This window comes from Carex rostrata, chromosome 16 (genome assembly GCF_964058835.1).
Source record: "Carex rostrata chromosome 16, lpCarRost1.2, whole genome shotgun sequence".
In the NCBI taxonomy this organism is placed as follows: domain Eukaryota; kingdom Viridiplantae; phylum Streptophyta; class Magnoliopsida; order Poales; family Cyperaceae; genus Carex; species Carex rostrata.
Window position 1 is genome coordinate 4,079,986 of NC_135933.1, and position 6,510 is coordinate 4,086,495.

The following is a 6,510-nucleotide window of genomic DNA, read 5'->3' on the forward strand; positions in this document are numbered from 1 at the left end:
GGATACATCACAGTATGGCACAACACGTGTATTAGTTACATGTCATGATCATTTGCGTGACAAGACTATTTTAAAAAAAATTAGCATGACATATTACTTAAAAGATTTGATCATAGAACGACACATAGTCACAGATAATTAGGACCGTTAGATCTTGATTAAATGATGAATTTTAAATAAAACTAAAAATTTGAAGAAAAAAATAGTTAAATGTGATCAAATTGTGTATAACTAACGTGTTGTGACTATCATTCTGAATTTGATCATGGTACAAGATCACATGTAAAAATTTGACTTTGTCAAGACACGATATATAATCCTAGTTACGACATAACTAGTCACGGCACGTTATATATTTTTATGTAATGCATAAGACATTGCAAATGCAATGATGCATGATTGGTTGTACTGGTAACAAGGTTGAAACACATTTCTGTCAAAAGTGCCTAGAGAGAACCCAGTGGCTACCTCAGCTTTTTTTTGTAACTAAATTCCATGATCGTTTCAATGTGGGTAAAATTTATCATGCCTCTGCTACTCATCATTTACCTCGAAGGAACTATGTTCCAAACAAAAGCCTGGGTAGGGCCTAGGTGGATGAAAAGATGAAGAAAACACATATAGACTGATTTATTTATGCATCAAAGTACTGGGATGCATTGGATCCTGCTTCCTCTTGTCGGTTGGTTTTTCTGAGTTTGCTGTTTTCAGATTTACCTTCACATGGCAAAGAAGATTCCACCAAATTAATGATGCTTCTATTCACTGAAAGTTACAAAAGAGATTTGGACGGACTTAGTTACTTTCACTAGCTGTCATGTATCCAATATTTAATGAGAAACTTTTACGGAGGTCCCTCAACTTATCATATACCCATCCTATATGTATGATTCAACATGAATCCAATTTTAATTCTCAATTATATATATTTTTTTTCTCTAAATTGAATTAATCAGTTTATATGATTTCAAAATACGAATAAACTATAAACTATTACCTCGGATTATTTATTCATCTATAATATATCACACCTATGGGATGTGATAATGTAAAGTCACTCGCTGTTAATGAAATATGTTTACCCATTTATTTTAATTTTATTGTATCAGATAAAGCAGGTGTGGGTATACTTTTTTTTTTTTTTTCATTTTCTTACCGGATAAGAATATATAACTAATTTATTTGCCTATTATAATGGTATGGGGAGGAAATATTTCATATACGGTAATTTTATTTTATACATTTAACTATAAATTATTTATTATCATGACAAAAAATAATTTATACAATATTTATAGAATTTTTTACTTTTTTTAAATTAGTAACTTATGACAAGGTTTATACAATATTTCAGACAATTTTACTTAATACTTTTTTTTAAAATACGGGATCAATTATATTTTGAGTTGGACTACGGTGAGTTGCGAAGTCATCCAAAAACAATTGAGTTTCTCTATCTACAAAAATAGTAAAGAAGTTTTAAAAAAATGTAAAATTTTGTATACATAGAATTTTTTTTTTATGAAGATCATGTTGAGCGGTTTCAATTGATTGTGTGGACTATGAAAACAAAGATATGACATGAAGTAAAACAAGTCTTTTACTTCGCAACTCACCATAATTCATCTTATTATATATTTTTTTATCATTTATGTTATCATGCTCGTGATTTGTTTAGATATTAAAGGAATATATTTATTAGTTTTTTTGTTTTGTTAGGTTAGTAAATTTTATTTAATTCCATAATAATTTGTTGCTCGCCTGTTACTCGTTAATATCAAAGAGTAACGATATGGTACATATAATGTTAGTGTTTAATATGTAAAGCTAGGATGTAAATAAGACTACTACTTAACGATAAGAGCAAGTTATGTGTAAAATTAATTTTAGATCGGTATATTATATATATATGCATGAAAACACTTCCACACGACTGGTACAGTATTCATTGACACATTTCCTCTTGCTTCTCTTGTCTCTTGAATGTATTTAGAAAACAATTGATTAAATAAAAATGGACCTCTAGTATTAAAAATCTTGTAAAAAGGGATCGACTTATTTTGATGATTAAGTGACGAAAATGTGGATAATTCTGGGCTCCAGAAAAGCGAATTTGACATATTTAACAAATTTTGATATATATAGTCTGGACTATATGCTGCTTGAGATTTTGTAGCATCAACCACTTTAAGTAATATTTGTTCTAATTTCTAAAAATTGAGAAATTGTAGTTTGCAAGTACAATTTTGTCGCATTATAATGTTAAAAGTCTAAGCCTTAAAAAATGTAAAAGGTATAAAATTGATATTGTATATTTGTATTATATTATTGAGTGATGCTTCTATGGACATAAGGACCTATTTGTAAAATGAACATATTTTTATTTTCAAAGTTCAAACAGTCGATCCGAACCATTCATCTTGTTCTCCATATTAATATGTGCTTGGAGACCAAATTCTACATTTTTCTAAATTTTTTTACTATTTATTAAGATGGGTACAGAAAATATCAAATTCAGACCATTGAATTTTGTACCCATCTTAATAAATAGTAAAAAAAATTCAGAAAAATATAAAATTTGGTCTCCAAGCACATATTAATATGGAGAACAAGATGAACGGTTCAGATCGACTGTTTGAACTTTTAAAATAAAAATATGTTCATTTTACAAATAGGTCCTTATGTCCATAGAAGCCTTTGCCTATATTATTAGGTGTAAAGATGTAGTATTTTGTCAAACAATAGCTGATATTGTATTATGTTATTTAGTGTAAAGATGTAGTCTTTAATTTGGCAAAACATTAACCCTTTCAACCAAAAATTTCTCTCAAACGCTAATATTTATCTATTTTTCCTCCACAGTATTCCTGTCTAATCTCTATCTTGTGCCCTAAAAAAGCCTATGTATACCTTTGATTTATCCAGTTGTCCGGTCGGAGCTATTTGATACGCATCTAGATTAGTACGGACATCTTTAAGATTCAGATCAAGCACACAGAATCTTGATGTAGATCAAACAGCTTCGACCGGATATCAGACCGTGTGAATAAGTGCACATAAATCTTGATGTTGATCGAATAGCTCTGACTGAACATCATATCAAATTTGTTTCAATGTCCATCAGGCCACCTCCCCACTTTGTTATTGAAACCTCATCAGGATTTCAACGTAGTTCAATTGAGTTGATTTGAAATGAAGTTTTTTTTTTTTATCAAAACTAGCAAGATTTGATAAAGATAATCGTTAACAAGTTTCTAAAAAAATCCAAATTTTCACTCTGTTTAGTGCTCGTGTCATTCATCTAGGTGTCCCATTTGCTATACAGTCAATAATTAGACGGAAGAAACTAGAACATGAACCAAGAAAAGGAGAAGAAAGATATCTGAATTTGTTATGGAAAAAACAATAATTTTTGGTCACCTACTAATCAGAGAAGAAGATCTGAATTTGTTAGCGAAGAAACTACAATTTTGGGTCACCTACTGACCCGATAATGGTCTGAAGACAAGCACGAAAGGAGGAGAAGAATCAAGGGCTGTTCCATTTGTCTCTGTTCTTCTTTCGGGAAAGGTTTATGATCAGGGTTAATTTTGTTACAAACCTTATTATATATTTGTTTTGAAAGCTTAGTGGTAACAAATCTTATTATATCGAATACATAATTTGACAAAAAGTATTGGCTAAATTCCCACAACTTAATAAAAAGGACGAAATGGTATATTATTTTACTTCACAAATGAAAATAAAGGATGCTCTAGCTGCCAATATTTTTATTAATATCCAACTTTAATTAGAAATTATCAAATCTAATCAGGTTTTCTGGTTTTTATTAAAAATACTCAAACCAAAAATTTCAAACTGTGAACCTAGTGGCTAGTTTGAGACTTTTTTTTTAATATTTAGACGTTATAAATACTCCTTTTCTCTCTCCTCCCTCTCAAACCCACAAGAATTGAAAGAGAAAAAGAGAGGAAGAGAAAGAAAGAAATAGAAGGTGATTTCTGAGGCGATATTCGAGTAATTTCTTTTTCTTATGCAACTTATCAATTGAAATCAGTAAATTGACAAATGGTTACCATTTACCAATGTAATTTATTGATCATGTCTATTCTCATTTCATTACATGTTGGAGGAAAGTTTTTGACTGACCAATATGGGATTCATTACTCCAAAGAACCATTAAATTCATATTTTGTTGATGAAATATATCAATTGAGGCATTGAAATCAACTATTTACGAAGCGAATGGTTATGTCCCAAATTCATGGGACTTAGAATTGGCAACCTGAATAATCCATAATGACGAGTATATCAGACTCATGATGGCAAGTGATGGTGCATTGAGAGGCATGATCGCGCGGGTTGTGAAGTCTAGTGATAATGCTTTGGAAATTTTTACCAAGAGAATTTGTAGAGAGTTAGAGGTTGGAAGCTTAGACCAAAATTCAGTTGCGCCAAATTATCAACCACACACTTCTTTATTCGTACTCGAAACCGAATCAGAACCAGAAACATACAGTAATTCACCCCAACCATAATCTCTACCTTTTATCCCACCTATACCCGTGCATGTGGCTCCTTCATCCTTATCTCAACCTGAACCGATTGGTCACCCCAGACCAGCACCAGTAGATTGTGATCCAACTGAGTCAAAATTTGAATTTATCAATGAAATTATGGAGGAAACTCTGCAAACTGGGGATGAATGAGAGGAAGGAAGCTGGGACCCTGCTGATAAAGATAGGTTTGATAAAGAAGATGGTTCACAACCCAGTTGCATAAAGGATATGAATATGCTGCTTAGTGGCCATTCTGAGTTTCACTCATTCTCAGACTTCAATGACTTAATTGATTTTCGAGAAGCATATGTTGATTACTATAGTCATCGGATTGAATACAAAAGTGAGCTGGCTCCCGACCAATATTTCGAAAACAAAGAGTTACTGCTGAAGAAGATTAGAGAGCACTATATTGAAAATAATCATGAGATAAAAATGAATAGAAATGATACTACTCAGATGGTCGTGGTTTGCAAGACTCCGGGTTGTGATCACGAACTTTGGGCAAAAGCAACGGGTATAGAGATGCATGAGTTATAACATAGCAAGACAAGCCTCACAGATGTAGGTATGAGTACACAAAGACTGACCATTCATGTCTCACATTATCAATCATTGCAGATGTCATTGAGACTAACATTAAGATCGACCCTGTATGAGCATCTAGGGTATGGCAAATTGTGTAAGGACTAAGTTGTACAAATTACTGTGGGCCAAGGTTGTACGAATGACTATGGTCGCGTATACGCACAGTGAAGGTCAGTACCAAGTTACATCCCCAGATAAGTATGTTCCAGTAGTCAAAGCCTTCGATGGAACTATGGACATTATTCATATGACTTTTTAGTACACACGCAGGCCCAACAACACAATGGAATGTACATGCAGAGGTATCAAATTAACAAGAATTCTGTGCACTAATGTGTTAGCGGTTTGTTGTAAAAATAACTGGCACGAGAACCAATTTGTTACCAACTGGTATAAGGTGGACTACCTTTTAAGTACTTGACATGCCGTGTTTGTTCCTTATGGCAACATGGGACCAATAATCCTAGAATTCTTTGTGCCAGAGTTTGGGTTAGGTTTGGGAAAAGAAAATACATCCGTCATGTAATGACCATGGACGAACAACAAGGTAGGCGAATGAGGCACCGTCCTCGTCGTTCCATTTTTGACAGGAACATAAGAGGTTTGTAACATTCATCAAAAATTATATTTCATTCCAATTCTGACTAGCTTAGTAAGTAACAAATACACTTCAGAGGCTCATAGGGCAGCAAATGCAGTAGAAAATGAGCGAGTTATGGCAGAGGCAAGTGGGTCGCGAGGGTCATGGCGAAGCACAGCTACAAGCCGTGAAAATACAACTCTAATGTTTACAGAGGCAATGTGAGATCTATCTGACATAGGAGGAGAGGCGGTTGGGATGCTAGCAGAGCCATCTAGTACCTAGCCAAGGAGGTCAACTAGAGGCTGTGGAGGGAGGAGAGGCAATACGGTACCCAGCCAGACACAAGCAGAGCCATCAGGTACAACTAGTAGACCATCTTTTGAAAATGGTCGGTTCTTCAGAATTCATTTTAGGCATAGAAATTAAGTTGTATGCTCCTTGTAAACTTATTTAATTAGATGCAGGTTTGAGAACTATCTTTATTTGAAGTTTGTATGAACTTTTATTTGTATGTGTTGAGAATTATTTTTATTAGATGCATGTTTGAGAATTTTTATTTGATAACTTATGTGTTGAAAACTATTTTTATTAGATGCATGTTTGTGAACTTAGTAATTTCATCGAAACCGTCTCCTTTAAGTTTGAAAAACTGGAGAAAACAAACTTCTATTGCTCTCTTTCTCTTCTAACAAATATTTACAAAACAACAACATTTTGAAATCTTAGAGCTGTTGGGGTTCACGCGGTGCTAACCGGAAACCGTTTAGGCTTAAGGTGCGG